Source organism: Anopheles arabiensis, chromosome 3 (genome assembly GCF_016920715.1).
Source record: "Anopheles arabiensis isolate DONGOLA chromosome 3, AaraD3, whole genome shotgun sequence".
Classification (NCBI taxonomy): domain Eukaryota; kingdom Metazoa; phylum Arthropoda; class Insecta; order Diptera; family Culicidae; genus Anopheles; species Anopheles arabiensis.
In genome coordinates this window covers 73,775,727-73,788,670 of record NC_053518.1, presented here as the reverse complement: position 1 = coordinate 73,788,670, position 12,944 = coordinate 73,775,727, and the positions used below count along the sequence as shown (strand labels likewise).

Here is a 12,944-nt window from a genome sequence, read left to right as displayed (position 1 = left end):
GTTGGGGGCGCTTTTTCGTTTTGTCTCTGTTGCGGCGTGCCATTTGTATTCGTTTGCCTTTTCTCATCGTTACCCCCTGTGTTTGTTGTTGTTGTTCTTCTTCTTCTTTGCCCTACTTTGTATGAAAAATATAAAATTTAGCTAAATAACCATTCCACAATCGCTTACCAACAGAGCCGGTGCCGTTTCGGGAATGGTTTGTTTCGCTTTCGCCATGTGTGCCTAGTGCATGCTTTACTTTACAAAGTGCCAAACCGAAGGTGCCTTTTCCTTATTTTTCCACGTTTTTGTTTACCTCTTTGGCACGATTAATGTGTTCCTGCAAGCACACGCCAGCAAACGCTTCAACCAAATATTGTTTTGCAGTTTTTCGTTTGTTTGTTTATTTTTGTTTCGCGCGCTCTCTCTCTCTCTCTGAATTATCCATTTCACAATCCTATCTTTACGATTTGTTTTTGCTCGTTATCTTTTGTTTATTGTGTAGTCTGTTGTGTCGCAATGATTATTTAGAGTGTTTTATAAATAGTTTCAGCTTTTATTTAATTTGTGTAGTGTTATCTGTTTTGTGTTTTTTCCTGTTTTTGCTGCCATTACATGCGATTCGTTCGCTTGTTTTTGTTTGTTTTTGGTTTTCCCTATGCTACGCTTAACACTCATCGGACACACTCTATAGATCTCTATGTTCGGGTTCACATATGTTTGTTTCTTGCTTTCTCCTTCCAGTTTCCTCATCGTACTAGCGTTTCTTTTTTAATGTTTACTCTTTTGTTTTGTAAAACGTTTATTGCTTTTTGTCAATTCTCACGATACTTGTTAGCGCGTCTTGTGTTTTTTTCTCTTCTATTCTATACTTGTGTGTTTTTGTGTAAATGTTTGTTTTTTTTTAATTTCCCTTCTACTTCATTTTTCTTCTCATTTTCATAAATGTTTAAGTGTGTATCACTCGGTGTGAAGGTATTTTGTGTGTGTGTGTATGTTTGTGTGCTTTACTTATACAAAAAAAAACCATGTGAGCGCTCTTCTCTTAGCAAAGGACTGCAATCGAGTACAAAACAAATCGCTTCTTGCACGTCTAGATATATACTATACAAATCCGCTCGTATAAATTCACAATTTGTTATACGTCTTCGTGTGTGCTGTCTGTGCTGCCAGTGCTTGTTGTTCAATTCCGTCCTATCCCCTTTGTTTTCAGAAGCCCGTTTGCGTATCACGTATTAGCAAGTGTACATTTATGCGGTAAGTGGTATAAATCTTTCTGCAACGCTTATCACTATTTCACATGTTCTTTCAATGAGCGAGCAACACACAATTTCAGCGTTAGACAGTTTTTAGTTTTCACAAAAGAAAGCCAAGATTACCATAGGGTAAAGAAAACAATTTCCCTTTTTTAAATATTTCAACTGATATCATTTGTTATTTGTTTGGGCTATTAAAAATCTGTCTGTCAGTTTAAAAAATAACAAATTGTGCAAAAAATGTACAAAAAAAGGACAGAAAAAAAGGTATTCACGTGAAGTTTCATTTCCCGTCTTAACCTACCGCCTTTCGCGTGTTGCCTGGTGCTGCTGCCACTGCCACTGCTATAATCATTAATATAATGTTTTCTTCGCTCCATTTTATCCCACCACAGTTTCCTTGCTGTGCTCGCTTCGCTTTCGCATCTTCGCTACATTTAATTTACACATTTTTGCATAACCTAAACCTAAGGCCGTCGGTCCTCGGCAACACCACCCCTGGGTTACCACACCCCTCCTCGGAAACGATTCCCAGTTTTTTTGTATTACTCACCGGCCATCATCGTTTTCTCTGACGTCACCTGTCACCGCACTTCAATCTTCATTTCAGTATCCCCCCTCCCGCTGGCGATTCCATTCCTTTGCTTCCCACCCTTACTGTTGTGCCATTCCCATCCCCACTCACAAGACGCGGTTGTGCGTTTGCTGTTTTATTTCATCTCTGTGCTGCTATTCTGTCTGGTGTTTGAAGGATTATCCTTTTTATGGTTTTTCTTTTCTATGTTCCGTTGTTTTTTGTTGTTGCTTTGGGTTGTTGCTTTCTTTGTGCATTTCCAATGCAAATCATCGTTGCTTTAGCTGTTTGCCTGCTGCCCACGACCATTTTCCAGCCAAAAAGCATAATCCACTTGTGTACGTATATGGGTGTGCGTGTGTATATCTTTGGTTGTGTCCATGAAAAGGTGAAAAAGGTTGGGGTTTGCCTCCGCGGATTGTTTCCGAATTCCGAAGCGCGTAACGGTTGTGTGCGGGCGAGCGCGCGCGCTCAGTTTCGGGCAGACTTACCATGCAGCACTTCCGGAGATTTCGATCGGCTGCGGGGGTTGCGCGCGATGATGATTGGCAATGCAGACATCATGAAACGAGAGGGAAGAAAATGAACGGGAAAATTTTCATTAAATAGAGATTACGGTGTGCATGTGGGCTTACACGTAGGTATTATTAGGAGACGACCGAGTCTTTTTTTTTGGTTGTCGTTTGGGTTGATTGGCAGGATTTCGGTCTCTTCCTCGAGGAAGGAACAGTAAGCATAAGGCGCATAATGGTTCCGATTGGCGTCAACAGAGACGAAAGCAGCTTAGCATATGGAAAGGAAAGGGATATTCTTGTACTCATTAAATTTGTTTTCCACATTTTTCCCCTCTTTGGTGTATCTGCAATCGAATCTTTTGCAAATAAACAGCGATAACAATGAGCTTCGATTCGAGCAATTGCATGAAAAATGGCTCTAAATTAAAGTCGAACCAAACCGTCGTTCATCGGTGTCGGTGCGAAACCGGAAGACCCGGGGACGGCAGGAGAGAGAGAGAGAGAGTGAACACAAAAATTCCCCGGAAGAACATCGACACATCCAACGAAGCACTGCAGTAACAGCTGGTGCACGACAGAACAGCATCCGCCAGAAAGCAGAAAAATGTAGCAAAAAAGGGTGCCGTTATCCTTTGCCGTTTTTGACCAGAAAGGGTTTTTTTCTCTTTCGGTTTGTGTGTTTGTGTATGTGTGTGTATGTGTGTGCATATTTTCCACTTCCCCACTCTGGGCATGGTGGAGCGGTGGAGTGAATGCTAAATCGAAATTAAATTATCATTCTCTCCGTTCTGGCTCCGTGTTTTCGTCGTCGGCAAGGTGGTGGCAAGAGATTCGGGAAAGCTTGTTTGCCGTTGCCCAGGTGTTACCACCATTTCCTCGGTGGCCTTTAACTGGTGAAGGGATTTTGCCTCCTGTTTGCCGTTGTCTTGTAGTGGAATGAGCAGCAGCAACAGCAGCTCGTTTGTTCAATTTCTTCTTCATCAGCGCTTTTTCTTTGGCCGCTTTTTTCAACACACACACACACACACACACACACACACACACACACACACACACACACACACACACACACACACACACACACACACACACACACACACACACACATACACACACACACACACACAGTGGCAATGAAATTCGTTGCCGCAAACCGAAACGTCAACCGAATCGTTTTTTGCTGTTCGTCGACGGCAAAGATCGTCCGAACCGAATCGTTTGGCGTGAATCAAAGGCGCTCCGCAATCGATCGGTGTGGCCGTAAGTCAATATTGGACCATTTGTGGGCGCTGAGGAGGGTTGTTTTAGTTTCAGTCGGTCGATTGGTGTGCATTTTGCGCTTGTTTCTTGGGAGGCGGGGTAGGAAAGAAATCGAATGTCCAGGAAATGCTGGTAAATCGCCATTTCATTAACTCGCGTCCCGCGCAGGCGAACACCGTGAACCGTACTTGCAAAACGGGGTTCAATCGGGCGGGCATTAAATTTTCATTATGAAAACTTTGTCCTGTCCCGTTTTGTTTAGGGATTGGTTTTGAGGGGTAAGAAAACGTGGCCCCAAACGAAAAGGTTCCTTTTGTAAGGGGATTCAAACATCCAAAGCAACGCATTTTAATGAGAAAGTGTTCTGAAAGTAAGCAGCTTTTGCTGCTCTCTGCCTTTACCGAGACGAATTCGAACTCTATTTTTGCTAAATTATTTCTTGCTTATCGGGCCAAAAAAACAAAAGCTTCCGGCTTGATTTTAGCAACCGTTTTTTTCTTCTCCTATATGACCCAGTTAGCATTATACGAAGCAGCACCGCGAAAAGCTTTCTGCACTTCCTGCTTTGTTGTTTCTTGTAGTTGGGGAAAAAAACGGCAGCCCATTATTTATTACCCATCCGAACGACGGGGAAGATTTATTTCATAAAGCATTACTTAACGGTGCGCAACCCGGAAGCCTTCCGGGAAGTGCTGAGCTAATTCCTAATGCCCAGCTTCTTCGGGGTGGGGGATTTCTGTTTGCCTCCCATATGCTGTTACGCCAAACGCCATTGAGCAGAAACGATGGTGCAATGCTGTCCCGTTTCCGGCCGTTTTTACGCCAACCGATTGACAGGAAATGGGCATCGGTCTTATCGAGCTGCCCGCGCTACGCAACTACGCCTATCAGCCGTATCGTTCCGGGATGGCTGCTTGTCCGTTCATTTTCCGTCGCGCAAGTCGGGACTATGGGGAGAGGGACAGTTTTCTGATGAAAGGAACCAAGAAGGAAAAAGGAACAGAAAAATCGGAAGTCTCCCCCGAAAAACCTTGCGTAGGCTTCATCAGCCCAGCGGACCGGCAATCGGCAATGGGCAAATGATAAATAATTCAAACGATGTCTTTTCCAACCGAATGAACCATTTTGCGCTAGGACTGGCCTTCTCACCCTTCAAAAAAAGCGGGAAGACAAACGTGCCCAGGTCGAAAGGTAAAGAATCGAAGTGGAACAACAGCGCGCGAAGAAACGAAGAAAAAAAAAGAATCCCTCCCCGGATAGACAACACCCGATTGAAACAAAGACGGACAGTAGAGTAGGTTTGCTCGAATGGGCCCAAATCGATTCCCCATTTGCTCCCCATACCTCAACGGATCCAATTCTGGATGCTGCGCCATTTTTGGAGCCTCTTCCGGGTAATATCGATTCACCCATCGCCACGGTGATGTAGCCCACGATAGGCTCAGATGAAAGCTATGCCCTGGTAACGGAGGCAATGCGCATTTCGCCTTTCTTTCCGTTCCCTCGTGCTCGTGCGTCCCTAATGAGCTCGCAGAACGATCAGCTCGCACGTGTGCTGCACGCGTTACCGAGCGGAGCCCGATTGTATGAGAGAACAAGCAGCAGGAGGTGTTCCAAAGGTTGGGTGTGTACGTTTGGATGCTGTGGGGTTAAGGTTTCGCCCTCGGCCCTTTCCGGGGTCGGCGCTGGGTGTCGATGATGTGTTATTGAATTAGAGCGATACTAATTTGCGCAATAGGCTGCCACAGATGGGCTGCGCGTGGTTGAGCCAATTCCGGCTAAGTTTTCGCAACGCCAAGATGATCTTCTAATGACTGCTCGAATGTTGTTACACGCGGCCGTTGTTCTTTGCTGCCCACTACGGGGCCAGACAATTATAGGTGAAGAGGGGGCCCAGAGATAAGTGCTGATTATTTTGTGATTATGGTTGTTGGGCGGTTTAGTGCGAACATCATAAACACTTTACCAGGAATTGCAGGTATCCGAGGAATCGTTTCCAAGCGCCACTCATTATGTTTATTATGATTTTATCTCTCTATTTCGCTGTTCGCCGTTGCAATAGGAGGAAATATTTCATTTTCAGTGGCAGAAAACTTTCGCCACTGAATCCCGGGAAGATCCGGAGGAAGCCAACTAACTTCCGCAACCGTGGCTTAACAAACCACAAATCAAAAGATTATCCTTCCACCTTTCCCCCTACTAGTCCAGCTAGGGGCTAACAAAGGCGAGCTGCAAATGAAGTTTTGCCCGTTTGAGCCGGTGAGCATCTGTATAAATTACTTTCCATTCAAATAAGGCTCAGAGATTTTTCCTGTGCCGTTCTTTTTTTGCTTTCTTCCTGATACCCTGGTGTTGCCGAAGTTTTCTAAGGCCTCTATTGCGCACAGCACTACATAGCAAAAAAAAAAAATTGTGCAAAAATCCGGAAGCAATACACGGCTGTGGGAGGGCTCCGAAACAGAAAAGAAATGCTTTTCAATTTGGTAGTATAAAGGCGAGATCCTTCTTTTTCTGTACCGAGCGTTGGGTTTCCCTTTTCTAACTATACCCCCATAATGTTAAGCTTTAACTTCGGGACGGGAAAGAAAGAAAGGAAGCAAAAAATGCCCCCACCCCTCCCACCGGACGTAAATATTCAATCACCTGGGGTAAAATGGGACGGTTTCGGTACCGTTGTAAACGAGCCGTAAGGTGGCGATGAAACAAATTTCCGTTCGCATTCATTTCCTGCACCGCCGTAGTTCTTCATAATAAAGCAACGCACCGTTTCGTCGCATGCGGTAATCTTTTGCCATCGTCCTGCTGGTATTCTTTTTTTTCGCTTTTCCTCGCAGCACACAGGTGGCCAGTTCAACTCCCTCCCATCACGGGGGGCCCGTGTTGAAAAGAAAAGACGTGACAAACGTGAAAATGCGAAAGCGAGAGTAAATAAAAGATACATCTAAGTCGTTACATATTTATTAAGATGTAGCGGGGCAATAAGATCCGGGACTGGGGTTGGGGTGGCACCGGGGACAAACGACGGTGCGCACCCAACGACGCTGAGCTGAGAGGACAGTCATCCTCGGTTGGGTCCATTTGTCGGAAGATTTATCGTCCGAAGCTACTACTTATTAGGCGGTGTGCGTGTGTCGTTTGAGGTTGAGGCCCTCGGTGAAAGTCACCAGCTTGACCTAAAGCTTGAGTTCCGGGGGTTTTGAGCTTTTCCCTCTTCCCTCAACGCAAGCACCGCTCGCAGCTCAATTCCATCACAATAACTCAAAGCGAGCGTGCAATATGTGGGGTTGTATTTTGTGCTTCTTGTTACGGCTGAAATGCTACGTTCAGTCCACGCAAATATGCTATTCATCTCTCCCCAGCCACAGTCGGCCAGTCTGCAAAAGGTCGTGATGACGGACGGCCTGGGTATGCCTTAAGTATGTGACAATGGTTTCGGTCCATTTTCACGGCTGTCATAAAGCGCCTGTTTGCTGAAAAGCAGCGATTCAGCAACCCGGTACGAAAGATGATCGACTATGGTTTTGGGGCTTAACATTTCATTGACAACGCGATTTAGTTAATGTGAAAATTTGATTCGTAAAATACAGGTAATGGTCTAGAGGTAATCGTCTGTTTCAAGATGAACTATAGCAATAAATGGGTGTGCATTAAATAGGAGACTTACGCACTGAAATGCGTATGAATCCTTAGTGTCGTAGATAAGTTGACGTTATTGTATCTCAAAAGTTCTGGGTTCGATTCCTGACATAAACCAACAACAAACAACTCTTGATTCTGCTTTTCAAGAATTACTTTTCAGACCAGTCCAAATGATGCAACACTCTTCTCGCCTTACTTACCGGATGAGGGATATTGTATCTCAAAAGTTCTGGGTTCGATTCCTGACATAAACCAACAACAAACAACTCTTGATTCTGCTTTTCAAGAATTACTTTTCAGACCAGTCCAAATGATGCAACACTCTTCTCGCCTTACTTACCGGATGAGGGAATTTCAGACGGCGCTCTCGAACTCCAGCAGTGGCGTGACGCTGCTGGTACTTCTTCGCCCAGTGCAGTAGCCCCGGTGACGTCGGCCGGTCTAGAGTCATACGAAAACGATGTGTGGACGGGAGAGAGTGGTTCGCTTTTGCTGCTGCTGCTGCTGCTGTTGCTGCTGCTGCTGTTGGTGTTGATGCTGGTAGTAGTCGAGCGTTTCGTAGTGGTCCGTGGTAGAGTGCCCACTATTCGCACCGCTCAGATCGCGACCCGTTGCCGCCACACTCCCATACTTCAGGTCCTCCTTTACCGGCAGTGGAAGCTCCCAGGGTGCCCGCAGCGTACGGTACTCGTGCACCAGCGACTGCTGCTGGGCTAGGTAGCGCTCCAGCTCCAGCTTGTCCACCTTCTGCGGTACGATCAGCTCCGTAACGCCGGACCGGCGCCGTGGATCGTCCTCATCGGCGAGCAGCTGCTTGCGGCGCTTCGACAACCGCAACACGTACAGCACGCTGGCACCGGTCGCCAGTACGAGCAGAATGCTCAGCACCGCACTAATCACCGTCACCAGATGGGTCGGACAGTCGATGTCGCTTTCGGTCATCGCGCGCAGCAGATGGCGCGTCCGCCGGCCATCCTCCACCCGATCGCACCCGATCTCGTCCCGATCGACGTACAGCGGGCCGTGGTGTGATCGTGGCGGCAGCAGATTCTCCGCCTGCTCCTGCTGTTCCTCCGGCTGGGCGGCGGTAATGAGTGCTGCGGCCGCTGCCGCCGCCGGCACAATCAGCCGAAAGTCGCCGGCCTCGTGTAGGCCGTAGCCGGTCGTAAGCCGCCACAGCCACAGCAGGGAGCAGTTGCAGACGAGCGGATTGCCCCCGAGCTCGAGCCGGTGCAGCCGGTCGAGCGGGAAGTGTACGGCGTCGAGCCGGATCAGCGCGTTGCGGCGCATCGAAATCTCGGCCAGGTTCGGGTTGCTGTGAAACAGTCGCAGCGGTAAGCTCGCAAATGATGGATTATCGTCCAGGGTGAGAATCCGCAGGGCCGCATTGTCCACGAACGCTCTGGTTTGGGTGGGAGAATGAGAAAGAAGCAGGGAGTTAGTGCTAGTGGGAAGGTGATTTATCGTTCCCACACCCGTGCGGGCGAGAGGGAAACATTCGAAGCCTGACCAGCTCTGACACAAATGAAGATGTACGATTGGAATTGCTAACGTGACGCAGAAAAGGGGGATGTTCATTTCGGGATCTAATCACTATCCAGAACGTTGGACATGATAGAACTCCGGCGGTTGTGGCTTTCCACAAAATGTGCGCAAAAGTTTCTCCGTTGCTGTACAAAGAAACACTTTGGGTTGAGTTTTACGTCAAAAGGTAAAGATGGAATTGTATTTCCGTGTTCGAGTATATCATTCTCAAAACGAAGGTAATGGTTCAAGAAGGGTGCATAAGCATGCGAACATCCAATCCATCGTTATACATTTGATGAATGTTTGTTTTTCATTTACAATATCCCTAAGGCAAAACATTGATCGATCGATGAACGAGTGTGTCCCACTATTCACAAAAAAAACCTTGAAGATCCAGCTCCTCCACAGGAACGTTATCATTTTAAAACTCCTAACACAGACACATAGGTACAGAAAACAAGAATGTTCTCTCGCATATGTCCAGTGTAGTTGCTCGCCCGTTGTCTGGAAGCTCTAGTCCTTCTCGTTAGACACTCATTCCTTGCTGTCGTCCGGCCAAGCTGTTACTTTTACAGCAGCCAAACGTGTCACAGCTAGGCCGGCTGCTTCCGTACAGCAGGTTTTTCGCTTACGGCACCCTCTAAATGACGCTGAACTCCATAAGGGGTTGGGAGATGATGGTGCTTAAATAGTGTCCACTGGATCCAGGATTTAGTACAATGTAAGGTAAAGTTCACTTATTCCCTGATAGCCATGTCCCCGGGATGAAGTTCTCTTCTCTGGATGTTTGGGGAAATAGCCGCGAGGAACACTTATGTGTAAGATTGAAGCAAATACTCCCATAAACATATTGCTACAAATTACAACAAAAAAAAAAAAAAAAAAAACAGTCTATTTGAAGAGGTCCCATAAGCTGTGCTTTTGAAAAGCTCTGCTAAATTAATTTTTAATGAGTCGAATGGATGTGTGAGTCTCCGCGACCGTGCGGACGATAGACGATAATTAATCATCCTAGTGTCATCCTTGCTTCAAGGCTTTTTCGTAACACACAAAAAAACTGCATTAGTCTTCAAAAACAAAAAACAAACATCGGCTCCTTTTGTGGCAACCGCTGTGGATCGATACGGCCGGAGAGCCTGCTCGGCTGCAGATAAAGCAAAACACGAACGATGACACAGGCGCGCTTACGCTACGCTTCCGGACAAAACACCTCAATCTGTGTGTGCCGTGGCCAACACTGTTACATGGCAGCACTGTTGCTTATCGTAGCGCCCCCGGGGTGGCCTCGTTCCCTCCCCCCCCCCCCTCCGGGACACAAAGAGAAAGGACTCTCCTAACAATATGGCCACCGAACACCAGATAGTAGGAGTACGATGCGTACGTGTACGATGCGCCTTTTTTGTACCCATTACGCTCCGTACCGCTCCGGTTTTTGGGGAGTAGTTACATGCCGGGGCACAGAACACATCCACTCATCAACGTCAGCGTGTGACAGTGGAGATTAAAATCTTCCCACTTTTGCCTCCCGGGAAGCGAAATTGCGTTGTGAGCGACAGGGGCATCTTGACGGCTTTCGGTTCTTTCCCCTTTGTATATATGTGTGTGTGGATGAGTTGTAATTTAATGAAAGTGACTTTGGTGTCCCCCCAAGGCCCTTGATGGAGGGCCCGTGTCCCCAGCCGAGCGTACTGTGGTCATGATAATGCGACCCACAAACGCCCCCTCCCGGCAGCTGCAGTTCCTGTGCGTGTGTATGAGAATGTAATTAAAATTCAAACCCCCCCTTTTCGAACCAGAAAAGGTTACACATCTTCATTTGTGCTGAAATCATACGCAACACATACATACACACTGCTACTTACCTCGCATCGATGCGCTGCAGCCGATCGAGCCGGTCGAGGTGGAGCTGCTGCAGCTGGAACAGGTTCAGAAATGCGACCGCCGGCAGACTTTCGAAGTAGTTTCCGCTCAGCGATAAATACGTTAAATTACACAATTTTGATAATTGCAGTGTTGGCACAACCTGTGAAGGTGGAGAAAAGCAACGGTTGGTGTGTGGGGTCAGATATGGTTGTGGTGAAATCGGGATGCAAAGGATGCAGCAGCATACGAATGGCACAAATGGCGCGATTGTCGCTGTGGGATGCCCGCCAGCGAAATCACTCATTCTATAAATTATTAATTAATTAAAGATTCAGTCCGGCGGCAACGGCACCGTGCACTGGAATGGCACTGCGGCCGAACAAAATGTATGCGCGCGAACGGTCTCGGACTATAACGCGCTCGCGCTGGCCGCACCGATAAAGCCAGCCGATGTTGTGTCCGTGGGTTGCACAAACACGCCAGGTCACACACATTACCCCTTACTAGCCCCGGCCAGTCGATGCGACGCGATGACTTTGGCAGCAAATGTATTGTTTCTGTTCTCTTGTGCGGCCGGGACACACACGCACACACGGGATAGTGTTGGCCCGGTTCCGGGTGCAGAATTCCGGGCCCTCCTTTGCAGACAACATCATCATCATCATCAACATCCTCAACGCACGGATCGGATCGGGATCGGCAGCACTAGAAGCGGCGACGGGGGTAGACAACTAGCCTTCCGGCCATTGACCGTTTGCTCCGGTTGCGGAGTAATTATTCGAGAATGATTTATGTAAATTGTATGAGTTTGCATATTTTATGTTGTGCGCGAGAGCGCCAGAGAGAGAGAGAACGGTTCATGTGTGCGCTCTTTGTGCTTTATTGTTGCACTGGGTTGGGTTTTAAACGCTGCGGGGAAAAGGTGATCGGATGCGCGTGTGTTGTAGGAGCGTAGGGAAGAGATGGACCAAACTAACGCGGTTTCCGCGGGTGGATCATGTGGAATGGATTTTGCGGATGAAGCTGAGTTTATGGTGATTTTGTTGTTTGTCCCCCCATCACGAAGGGGAACGGAACGAAGGACAAGGCCATTTCAATGGAATTGACCATAATGTGGTGTTAGAGCGAATGGTTTCGATGGAGAAGAACGGAGGTTCAAAGGCGACCGTCGGGCAACTGCGGGGCATTATGTCGTGTCGATACGGTGCGGTGCGCGGACAATAGGACAAAGTAGTAGCGCCGTAGTGCAATGTTTACCTTCATACACAGGGGGGAAAATGTTATGCCTGTGTGTATGTGTGTTTTTGTGAAAATGTGCACTTCGTTAGGAAGTATTAACATCAAATTTTAGTGATTTGCAGGTTTTGATTTTGTCTTGACGGCAAGGACATCAACATTTCGATCGCTTGACTACGCCAACGACTTACAGGGTTTTCCAAGTCAATTTCGAATATAAACATTGTTATTCACCGCATCCAAGATGTTTCTCAATAGCTGTCAAATGGTTTATTTGTTTCAAAATGAAATTTCAGTTTTGACACAAGATTTTCAACACATAACAAAGAACTCTCAAACTTAATCCAGCTTTAGTCGTGGTGAAAATCATGCCGTATCAATAGGAAGACCTCCAGAGTAGGTCATAAATAAGAAAGAGAAATTAGAATAAGAAACACATTAGACCTTAAGTAAAACATTGAAAGTGTAAAAACCCACCAGGAACGCGAGCCACTTGACAAACATTCGTTCGTCAAAGCGCGTCAATTTGCGAAAGAGAAAGTTACAAATGTGCGCTAACTTCCGTAAGATGGCAGTATAAATAAAGCTTCCAGAACGGACAAAAGGTCAGATCTGATCGGACATAGGATAGACCATCTTATCCCTTCAACTTATTTATGAGCAGTATTGTCCCCCTACCCAAGGTAAGGCTTTACTGTCTCCAACAAACGTACCGTGTATCAGCTGACCGGTCAGCAAAAGCACTTCTATCCGAAAGGTTCACGTAAGCTAAGTGGCATGACGTTGAAAATTCATCATCATCGCTTAGTTAAATATGTACGATTTGCCTTTTTTTAACAAACATTTGAAGAAATAGCTCCTTTTTGATTGAATGATCCCCAAATAAATTAAATATTTATTAAAATGCTTATTAAAAAAACGTTATAGGATATAAGAAAAAGTGAATACTTGAAATTTAATCTGAGAGTTCATCAACGTAAATAAAAGTAAGCAAATGTTTGACATGTAAAAGTAGAATAAGAGTTCAAAAATTACATAGCTCTTTCCACATCTTCTTCATATGTTGATCTTGGCCACCATTTGCTCATGTATATC

At 46.4% G+C, this 12,944-nt stretch overlaps 1 pseudogene; it reads right to left on the bottom strand.

Annotated features, from left to right (window-relative positions):
- Nucleotides 1-850: 850 nt before the first annotated feature.
- LOC120901997 overlaps nt 851-12,944 on the bottom strand; it is an 86,565-nt pseudogene continuing 74,471 nt past the window's right edge.